Source organism: Canis lupus, chromosome 14 (assembly GCF_003254725.2).
Source record: "Canis lupus dingo isolate Sandy chromosome 14, ASM325472v2, whole genome shotgun sequence".
NCBI lineage: Eukaryota > Metazoa > Chordata > Mammalia > Carnivora > Canidae > Canis > Canis lupus.
In genome coordinates this window covers 11537789-11549411 of record NC_064256.1, presented here as the reverse complement: position 1 = coordinate 11549411, position 11623 = coordinate 11537789, and the positions used below count along the sequence as shown (strand labels likewise).

General features: G+C 38.5%; 1 non-coding gene across 1 annotated transcript; it reads right to left on the bottom strand.

Annotated features, from left to right (window-relative positions):
* Window positions 1-5430: 5430 nt before the first annotated feature.
* LOC112675138 (small nucleolar RNA U3) lies at window positions 5431-5644 on the bottom strand. Its single transcript, XR_003145774.1, has one exon. It is a non-coding gene; the product is annotated as a small nucleolar RNA U3 (small nucleolar RNA).
* Window positions 5645-11623: the final 5979 nt, after the last annotated feature.

Genomic DNA, 11623 nt, shown 5'->3' with positions numbered 1-11623 from the left:
TAAATTAAGATTCGAGGCACCTGGGTGGCTTAGTGGTTGAGCATCTGCCTTCGGCTCAGGTCGTGATCCCAGGGTCCTGGGATCGAGTCCTGCAGCTGGCTCCCCACAGGGAGCCTGCTTCTCCCTCTGCCTATGTCTCTGCCTCTCTCTCTGTGTCTCTCGTGAATAAATAAATGAAATCTTGAAAAAGAATAAATAAATTAAAATTCTGCTTTTCATATGTAAATATGAATTGTGCAGCAAGATAATAGCCATGTTAGCTTGAAGGATATTTGGCTAAGCAGTTCTCCAGCAATAGAGAGATGCCACTCCTACCTATGATTGCCAGGCCTTCTCTGGGATAAGATACATTCCTTTTTGAACTAAGGAGAATAATGGGAAGAAGAAGAGAGTAAGAAAATAAGATTGAGGGGAGCAGATGTCTCTGTACTTTTCCCTCTGTGGGTTTTGGCTCTGGCCTAGAGCAAGCATTCTTTAAGTGAGAAGAACACTGAGAGCAGAGGAGTACTTTTCCCTCCTATTCACCATTTGAGATTCTGGAAGGAAGCAAACATGCTGGCTGCCATACACCAATTTTAAGCAGAGCCATCTAAAAATGAACTATGGTCACGTAGCTTTCCTGGGCTGCCTCTGATTCTATGTGGTACGCATTGACCCCAAGTTATTGAGCGTCAGACTGGAGAGCATGCCAGAAGGAGTCACCTTAGCAGAGCAACAGGCCTAGTGGCCAGGATGTTAGAAGAGACTCGGATCAAATAGAAAGCACAGCCAGATCTAGAGCAGGGACCTGGACCAGCGGGACATAATGATATTTAGCCACCCAGGAGTTATTACCATGAAACTAGACAAACCAAATGACAGCTGCGCCCAACTTAAACTTCAGCCTTAAATACCTCCAAAGGTAGGCAATATCCTGGTAGATAAAGAATATTATATTACAAACCAGAAGAAGCAAAAGACCTTACACTCCAGATCTTTGCTTTTTTTCCTGCTGCCATGAGGTTATTTAAGCTCCCCTTATGTACCCCTACATGAAAGGATACCACTCTTGTTGAGAGATGTAGAAAAATGAAGGAGGCCATAGAAAGATTGAGCACTTTTATTCTATAGAAAGAAACATAATACTTTTAAAGATGTTGGATTTGATTGCATTTAAATGGAATTAAACAGTTAATTTGTTTTTTTAATTCAGAACTAGAGGGGTTAAACTGAAGACCAAAATAGTTGTAGACAAAATCAATGAATCCAGGCATCGCCCCCCCCCCATCCATTCTTTTACAGAAACCAATGAAAAATTTAAAAACATAAAAGAAATCCAGGCAATCCCCTGGTTAAAATCCTTTCATGACTTTTCTCTACCTTTTTAGAATAAAATCTAAACCTGTCACCTTCAACAACAAAGCCCTACATGGTTTGGTCTCTGCTTGGCGCTGTAACTTCATCTCTCACCTTTCTTCTTCCCCCGGTACAAACCATACAGGACTCCTTGCTACTTCTCAGTCATGCCAGGACTTTCGCACATGTCCCCTGTCTGAAATTCTCTTTCTCTGGATCTTTGCAAAACTAGCTCCTTTATAGTCTAAATACATCTCATCTCAAATATCACTTTCAAAAGACTTTTCTGACTATCCCAGGTATTCTTTATCAAATGTTTATCTTCATTATAATATTTATCACAATATATAACTATTTTGATTTTGAAATTCTGCTTACCTGTTTATTGCCAGTGTTCTCCCAGTAGGCTCTGTGGGAGGCAAGAATCTTTTCTATTCACTGTTGTATCCCTATTACCTAGAGCCATTAGCTATACATAGAAGGGTTCAACAAATATTTGCTGAAAGAAGAAAGAGGGAAGGAAGGAAGGAAGGAAGGAAGGAAGGAAGGAAGGAAGGAAGGAAGGAAGGAAGGAAGGAAGGAAGATATGAAATGCTCCCAAGTCCAAACCACTAATAAAGTTCATTATGATTAATGTAATATATCTTAACCTATTTTTTTTTTTTAGATTTTATTTATTTATTCATGAGAGACACAGATAGAGAGGCAGAGACTTAGGCAGAGGGAGAAACAGGCTCGCTGCAGGGAGCCTGATGTGGGACTTGATCCCAGAACTGCATGATCACACCCTGAGCCAAGGTAGACACTCAACTGGGGAGCCACCCAGGCGTCTCCTTTAACCTATTTTTCTACTATATAAGTCAAGATTAAGCCATTTATTATTTATAATGAAACTGGAACTTACTTGCTTTTTACAGTCATTGTATATTCTGAACTAATTTCACATGAAATTTTATTAATCTTGGTTATTGAATTGATTTATCAAATGCAGTAGTGCTATTTGTCAAATATTTTCAGGTTCCTGCCTTCAGATAAATGGTAGGAGTATACTTTTGGTCCCTTTTTCGGTTGGGTGGGGCCAGGTGACTAGTTCTAGCTAATAAGTAATGAACAGTGATGGAAGTGGTGTGTGTCATCCTCAAGCTGGAGCGTATAATTACTGATACAAGATGTTTCAAAGATTTCTTTTCTTCTGCCATAGGTTCACCAGAAAAAGTTGCAGTCTTTATGCTACTTTTATTTTTATATGTTCTTTAAATGTTTTTCCCCAATTAAATTTTGATGAAAGTATATATTTTCGCTGCATTTTGTAAAGCCACTATTTCAATATGTCTTGGAAATATATATATTTAAAATTTTTATTGTTAAAATATAGTTGACATATCATATATTAGTTTCAGGTGTACAACATAGTGATTTGGTAACTCTATATATTATGCAATGCTAATCACAGTTAGAGATAGACAATAAATGTGATATTTAAGTAAATTATATAGTATGTTGCAAGGTAATAAATACCATGGAAAAGAGAAAATGTAAGGAGAATGAGAAGTCTGGGATTGGGAAGAGGTGGTCAGGGTAGGCCTTACCAGGATAGTAAAGTACAAGCAAAGTATTGAAGAAGGAATAGGACTGAGCTGGGCAGATATCTGAGGCCAGGCTACCCCAGGCTGGAGTGGATTCACGAGAGGCATGATTCTCAATGCTTTAGTCTCAGGACTCTTTTATACTCTTAAAATATGTTAAAGACCCCAAAGATCTTTCATTTTATTGTTGACCATTCATTTTATTGTTGACCATTGAGATCGCATGAAAAGATCCTGAGGACTTACAGGGATCCCTAGGTCATCCTTTGAGAACCACTGAGCTGCAGCAAAGTCCCTGAGGGTGTGGCCTGGTCTGTTGCCGGGACTTCAAGGATGCTGATGTGACCAGAGAGAGGTCTTTGGGGGAGATGGGAGAGGAGTCAGAGAGGAAACTGTGACCAAATCATATAGGGCTTACTAGGATGCTATAAAACCTTAATCTACTCTGAGGGGCATGGAGGCCATTGAAAAATTATGAGCAGAAGAAGAGTGGCATGATCTGACAAGTTTTTAGCAGGACGCTGTGGTTGCTGTGTTGCAACTAGACTGGACAAAGCAAGAGAACAAGGTGAGAGACTGGTAAGAGGCTGCTGCAATAGTTCAATGAGGGTGCCCTCATTGGTCAGTCAGCTCTGAATGCATCAGCAAACTCATCACAAGCTCCTTTAGTACCCGTTATATTAATGCTATTTCCCTTTGATCCTCATTCAATGTACTATTCTCTCCTCTTCCTTTCCCTAAGCCTTATGTAGACACTGTTGTTCCTTAATTGCACATTTCCTTTAATTTTCTTGTTAAAAGGCAATGCAGAAAAAATTATTTATTTTTATAGCTCCTTTTTAGCCAATATTTTCAATTCCCTATTCTTTTATCAGTAGGATCATTTTTCTAGGTCTTTTAAAAAAATACAATACTTTCAAAGGCAATTATGAATCCTTTTGTTAACACTTTTGTTAATCATTTCCCATTTATTCATTTGACTCCATGCTTTTTGTTCATTTTGTTCTTTTTATCAGACATATTTTTCTACAAACAAGGGTCTTGTATTTTAAACTAGGTCTGTCTTTGATTTCAATTCTAGTATAAACTTTTTTCTCAATATATTTATTGGTATGTGAATTCATTATAAAGTAAAAACAGAAGTTCCTTCTCTTTTGGTACTTAAAAATCAAGTAAGTCTATCATCTGCTATGATTCAATTAGAATGTAGTCACTATTTCTCTGCATTTAAAAAATTCTTTCTAGTGTAATACTCATTTTTAATGTCAATGTTATTTTGAAATATCGTTCATTATGCCACATTGTTTTTTATGCCTATTTCATCCACTAGATTGTAAACTTCTTGAAAAAATAGGCTTCACTAATCTTCCTTTACCTATTACCTATTTATTTCCTTACGCTTTGTTGGCTTATAAGAATATACTCAATTATGGCATTTGTTCATATTATTTCTCATTTCATTTTTGGTTTCCATACTGAAGCACTTGGAAAAAAAATTTTTTTTAAAGTAATCTCTATGCCCAATGTGGGGCTTGAACTCATAACCCCTAGATCAAGAGTTGCATGCTGCACAGATGGAAACTACCAGGGGCCCCCGCACTTGAAAAAAATTTATAAAACTTATTAAAAATTTCTAAAACTTAATTATTAAAAGTCTTTTTCAAATTTAAGTGGAAATAAGTGGAGGTGGGAGTAGTATTGGGAGTTATTAATCCAGGAAAGAAATTTTGGTCCATTTTCTATCTGTGGACCTTAATAGTGTCACAAAAATAGATGAGATATTTCAGTGCACGCATTAGCTTCAACTAATGACTATATGGGACCTTTTCCCTCCTGGGAACAAAGAGTAAAAAAGTATAAATCACTTAATTGAAGATGACTAACAATTCTACCCTTTTGTTATTTAAAAATATGTATTTAAAAATATGTAAAATATGTAAAAACTGCGTATTCCTGGGGTGCCTGGGCGGCTCAGTCAGTTAAGTGTCTGCTTTGGGTTCAGGTCATGATCTCAGGGTTCTGGGATCTGGTCTTGAGATCGAGCCCCACCTGGGGCTCTCTATTGATGGGGGTGGGAGGTTCTGCTTCTTTTCGCTCTTTCTTTCTTTCTTTCTTTCTTTCTTTCTTTCTTTCTTTCTTTCTTCTTTCTTCCTTCCTTCCTTCCTTCCTTCCTTCCTTCCTTCCTTCCTTCCTTCCTTCCTTTCTTTCTTTCTTTCTTTCTTTCTTTCTTTCTTTCTTTCTCTTTTCTCTCTTGCACTTGCTCTCTCTCAAATAAATTAAATATTTTTAAAACCCTGCTTATTCCTACTCAGTTTAACTCATATATAAAGTTAATCAAAGTATCATATATAATTGACATCAATTTTATTGCGTGTTTGATTTTATGATTTTTTTTTTTTGCAATTTCAATTCCTCCATTTTGTAGGCTAAGTAGAAAGTTTTAAATAACTTTTCTTCCTTCCTTCCTTCCTTCCTTCCTTCCTTCCTTCCTTCCTTCCTTCCTTCCATTTCCTCATCTGCATCCTCCCTCTCTTGCTCCCCCGAAGGAAGAGAAGAAATAACCAATATCAATGGTGAATGGCGTTGCAGAAGCAAACACTAAAAACCAGCTTCACAGTCTGGAGAGATGCTGCGCCTCCTCCCGGTAGTTTCCGGTGCTCTACACATTGAGAGAAACTTCTCTAGTAACAAATTGTAGAAATGATCCTTGAAAGTATAGTCTTTAAAATTTTTAAAGCTATTCTTTTTTTTTTTTTTTTTTTAATTTATTTATGATAGTCACAGAGAGAGAGAGAGAGAGGCAGAGACACAGGCAGAGGGAGAAGCAGGCTCCATGCACCGGGAGCCTGATGTGGGATTCGATCCCGGGTCTCCAGGATCGCGCCCCGGGCCAAAGGCAGGCGCCAAACCGCTGCGCCACCCAGGGATCCCAGTCTTTAAAATTTTTATTTTAGGTATTGTGTGTCTCCTGAGTATACATAGGGCAATTGCTACATATGTAGGGTGTCTATAAAATTTATTGTCTGAATTGGGAAGTTTTGAGAATTAAAAGGTGGCACTGCTATTAACCACCTGGGAATAATGAGTATAAACCATGACTGTGCCCAGCAAACCAGAATGTGTGGTCACCCTATAGACAGACGAGGTGTTAGGCTTTTATGTCCTTGAGGGGAAGGAGTTTTCTAGAATAGTATGGAAAAGAAACCACCTTTATCCTTTCCCTCATCCCTCCCAAGGAGAGGAGGAGTGATTTTGCTGATTGATGAGTTTGGGAGAAGAAACAGAGTATGTAATCTCCAAGTATAACTACTGCCAAAGCAACCAATGTAATGCTTTATACCTCTAAAAATAAAGATTTCTCCAGATGCTTACTGCAGAAGTTTCTGACATTATATAAAATAATATTTTTTTTTGCTTGATAATTCTAATTTTAAATGTCCATATGGACTTTTGGAAAACTAAATTTAAGCATATCCCTTTCTTTACCGTAGCTCCCTCTACTGTAAATCTTTTCATATGTTCAGGTAATATGTTCTTCAGGAAAGCTTTCCTATTTTTACACATCACCCAAGAATGCCTTCTCTGTTTCAGAGAATCCTGTTTAATTAAATTTAAATTGAACTCTTATCTTTTTGCATCCACTAGCTTTTTGATTTAGCTAATAAATCAGGTTTAATCTACTTTATTTTGTGTATTATTGAGCTACATTTATTAGTAATCTAAAATTTTTTTAAAAGATTTTTTTTTAAGTAATCTCTACACCCAACGTGGGGTTCGAATTTACAACTCTGAGATCAAAAGTCACATGCCCTACGGACTGAGCCAGTCAGGCACCCCATATTATTAATCAACATTATAAAATTTAAACTAAATCATAGAGATCAAGTTGGGGTGATCTCTTTTTTTCTTTTTTATTTATTTTTTTTTCAAAGATTTTATTTATTTATTCATGAGAGACACAGAGAGAGAAGCAGAGACACACAGGCAGGGAGAGAAGCAAGCTCCCCAAAGGGAGCCTGATGCAGGACTCGATCCTGGGACCCTGGGATCACACCCCGAGCCAAAGGCAGTTGCTCAACCAGTGAGTCACCCAGATGTCTTTTTTTCTTTCTTTCTTTTTTTTTTAAGACTTCCCTGGGAAGGAGTATAGCTTGTTTGTTACTTTTGAGCATGGTATAGATCTTTCTATGATACTGAATCTTTAATGTTAAAGATAAAATCAAAAGACACCAAAGGCAAAACTAAAGAATAACAAATACCTATTTCTCAACTGCTTGCAAAGATGAGAGTGGTTTAATAAATAATCATGAAAGAAGCCGTGCTATTCCACATATATCTTTTATATTAGGGACATCTACAGTTGTTTAGTGCTCTCTTACGCCTCTCTCTTAAATCTCTCAAAACCAGCCTTTCTGTTACTTCAGGACAAAAAGACACCAAGTTCCATGCACCTAACTATTTACTAGGACTTCAAATTGAGTGTCAATCTCTTCCTTTAGCTCTTCAGGAGTATATTGAGTTGAGTACCCCGACATTGAGAAGCCTGTACCAATTAGGCATTCCTTCTTGAGAATGGCTCCCCCTCCACTCCAGCTGAAAGCGCTTGAGTGGGAGATATTGAGAGGTCACAGGGAAACTATACTCAAGTCTAAGGAACAATACTGCTTTCACTCAATTAATTTCCTCATAAACCCCTTCATATTTTGAAACTAGTCAACATCTAACTGCCTCAGCAAGTTGCCTTTCCCTGGTGTTCATCTTCTACCTTCCTTCCTTAAATAACAAGGCCCCTCATTTTTAGGTACACTACTGTCCTCCAAAATTCTGTGATTTTTGTTTTTTCTTTCTGTTGTTGAATATTTTCTCCCTTTGATTTTGAGATTATCCTCAAAATTCTGTCTTCAGGTCTCATCTCTTTTCTGTAGATATTTCCCTCCTTTGTGTTAACCACCATGTCAATGCAGAAGACTGCCAATTCTACACCCCTAGAAAAATTCCTAACTGCTTGCCAGATGTCACCATCTTAAGATATCTACACCTCAAAAAGCAATGTCTGTTACCATTTGTATGTGCCCTTTGTCTTCCTTCCTCTGTATCTTTCTTCTTGTGATTCCCTCCATCTGGAGTCCCTTTGCAATTTCAGCCTGTTCAAATTCTGCTGGCAAGTTAAGCCTTAAGTATCATCTCCAGCACAAAGCTTATCCAGTTTTCCTTCTTTTTTTTTTTTTTTTTTTTTTTAAGATTTTATTTATTTAATTAGAGAGAGAGAGCATGCATGGGGAATGGCAACAGGGAGGAATAGGGACAAACAGACTCCAAGCTAATCATGAAGCCTGATGTGGGGCTCGATCCTAAGACTCTGAGATCAGGACTCAAGCTGAAACCAAGAATCAGACGCTAACCAACTGTGCCACCCAAGTGTCCCTTATCCAGATTTCTTTAACCACATCTGATGTCTTCATGTTTTGAATTCATGTGGCATTCCAGGTATGTCTAACTTAGAGAACTGGATTTTATTCCACATAATTTGTAGGTTATTTATATAATCACCTTATACTATAATTCATAAGTTAGTCCTACTATATACTATATACATGTTAGTATAGCTTTCCTCCATCTATAGCTAAGCTGATTATCCTCACAAGCTACCATCTGCCTGATGTGAATAAAGCACAGAAGTAAATGGCATATATGACATGACATTGTTTTTCTAAAGAAATGTATGATAGTAGGGTTATGCACATATTTTTCCTGACTTCATCTACCACTGAGGATAGATGTTTCACATGTGAAATAATACACAGAACCCCAGGGCTCTGATATCCCTCATGTGGATGATCATTTCATTCTGATTGCCCTCTCCAATTTTTACCTTGTGGATTCCTAGAGGAAGGGAGAAGAGTCTCACTTAATCAGCCCTTCACATTCCTTCTGTTCAAGCATCATATGCTCTTACATTGTGACCTAGTTTGCTCAAGGGTCTGGTCCCTGCCCTTTCCTGCATGGTCACCAATCTATTCCAGACCACTACAAACTGATCCTTTTATCTCTATCCTGGTAGGTGAGAATCTTGTCTGAATTCCACAGGAGAACTATAGGTCCCTACAATGGTGGGAAACAGGGCTTTTGAGTAAAGGACAGGAAGGGCTAGGTAGGGAGAGACAGGTAGGGGTCTATGGGATCAGGCTCACAGAAATCATAAATGCAGACGTGTAAGAAAACCAGAGGTATGGGAACACACTAGATCACCCTGCCCTGTGTGTCAAGGGAGGGGTGGTGGTAGTCTTTTTTAGGACAGTCACTTGTGACCAACAAAGAATAACCAGATGCTAAAAAGAAAGTAAGGCATTAAAGATGTTATTACTAGTCCTTACTCAAACCAAGACATCATAAGAATAAAGCCACAGGCTCCTTGGTCAATTCTAAATAAGACTGTCAGTGGAGGCCCACATTAGAAATCCTGTTGGGACCTCTCTCAATCCTGAGAGCTTTTTCTGTATCTTTGCTTAATAAAACTGTTGCTTTACTCACTCTCCTTTGTCCATGAGATTCACTCTTCGACTCTGGAGACAAGAACCTTACTCTCCTGCCTTACTTTCTCCTATCTCACAACTCCTATATCCAGAGCATGCAGGCTTCTGAAGGAGCCAAGAAGAGCTCGAGAGATGGTCAAGCCCAATCTCACACAATCATTGTACCTGTTCCCTCCAATCTTTGGATGCTGAAGTTCAATCTACCTAGCCCTCAAGACTATTATACCTTCTGGGGCACATGACTGACTCAGTCAGAAGAGTGTGAGACTCTTGATCTTGGGATCTTAAGTTCAAAACCCATGTTGGGCTAGAGCTTACTTAAAGAGAAAAAAAGAAGGAGAAAGAAGAAAGAGAGGAAAGAAAGGAGAAAAGAAAGAAGAGAAGAAAGAAAAGAAAGAAGAAAAGAAAGAAAGAAAGAAAGAAAGAAGAAAGGAAAGAAGAGAAAGAAGACTAATGGAAGAATGAAGTAGGAAGGAAGGAAGACATAAAGACATAAACGAATCCCCCCCCATCAACCATCCATACCCCCCCCCACGCCCCCCTCTCCTCTTATACCTCCCTTGTATTTCCCTCCAGGACTCTCCCTCTAGCCATCTCTTTCAGGGAACCTGAATTAATCTAACTGAATTTACACATTAGAAGCCTATCTACAAGGGAGATTCATGTTTTCTTCCACAGTCCTGGGCTTCATAAAAATCAGAAATCATGTCTTCTGGACTTCTGTTCCAGTGTCCCTATCTCTGATATTAAGTGTCTGCTCTACCAGGAGCTCACAGAGAGCCCAGATATCCAGACTGCCTGATGCTACACTCTAGTGGAACAGAGTCTCTGCTCATACAAATGTGGACTAACATTTAGAGAAATCTCTGTAAAAGTGCACAGAAAAATATTACTTTGAGGGTAATGTAAATACAATCAATCCGAATTTTTCTTTATATACTTCCATATTCAGTACAATAATAATTAATTTTATAAGAAAGCAGCTGTTTTTTAAAAAGAAAAAAGTTAGCACTTGTGTCTTTCTGCCTGGTATTTTAATTGAGATGTATATTTCCCTAGCCTCCCCTATTCCCAGTCTATGCACACACACACGCACACATCTGTATATATATACACAGGTCCCCACACACATTAGCCTGAGTTCTTGGACCTAAGAGACAATTTGAATCAACTTTTAACATCAAGCATGGTGTTGTGAATGTGGTAAACTGTCAAAATTCATCAAATCCAAACGTTAGTATCTCTATAAACTTTGGTGCAATGAACCAAATGTTTGCATACCCCTAAAATACATAGATTAAAATCCTAATCATTAATGTGATGGTATTAGGAGGTAAAACCTGCTAATTCATGGGTGGAGCTCTCATGAATGGGATTAGTGTCCTTATAAAAGGGACCCCAGAGAGTTTTCTCACCTTTTTTTTTTTTTTAAGATTTTATTTTTATTTATTCATGAGAGACACAGAGAGAGAGAGAGAGACAGAGACACAGGCAGAGGGAGAAGCAGGCTCCATGCAGGGAGCCTGACGTGGGATTTGATCCCCAGTCTCCAGGATCAGGCCCTGGGCTGAAGGTAGCGCTAAACCGCTGAGCACCCCCACCCCCACCCCGGGCTGCCCTTTTCTCACCTTCTTTTTGCTGTGTAAGGCTACAATGAGAAATTGGCATTCTACAGCCTGGAAAAGGAACTTCACTGCAACCTGAGGGTGCTTGTATTCTGATCTCAGAGTTTCAGCCTCCAGAACCGTGAGAAAAAAAAAAATCTCTGTTGATAAACCACCTAGTCTATGACATTTTGTTATTGCAGCCAGAACTCACTAAGATATTTGGCCATAGCTGAGACATTATTGATCTCTTTATGTTAGTGAACTTTTACCAGACCTTATAATTTTTTGCCTTAAGCATAATAATTTCACAGATTAGGAATATAATCTATTCTCATGTCCAGAGGTGAGGGTGGGTTTTCCTAACCAGGATCTCAGAGACAAGTCTCCTCCTCCTCCTCCTCCTCCTCCTCTTCCTCCTCCTCCTCCTCCTCCTCCTCCTCCTCCTCCTTCTTCTTCTTCTTCTTCTTCTTCTTCTTCTTCTTCTTCTTCTTCTTCTTCTTCGTGCTTTTATTTATTTATTTATTTATTTTAATTTGGGAGAGAGAACAGAGCACAAGTGGGA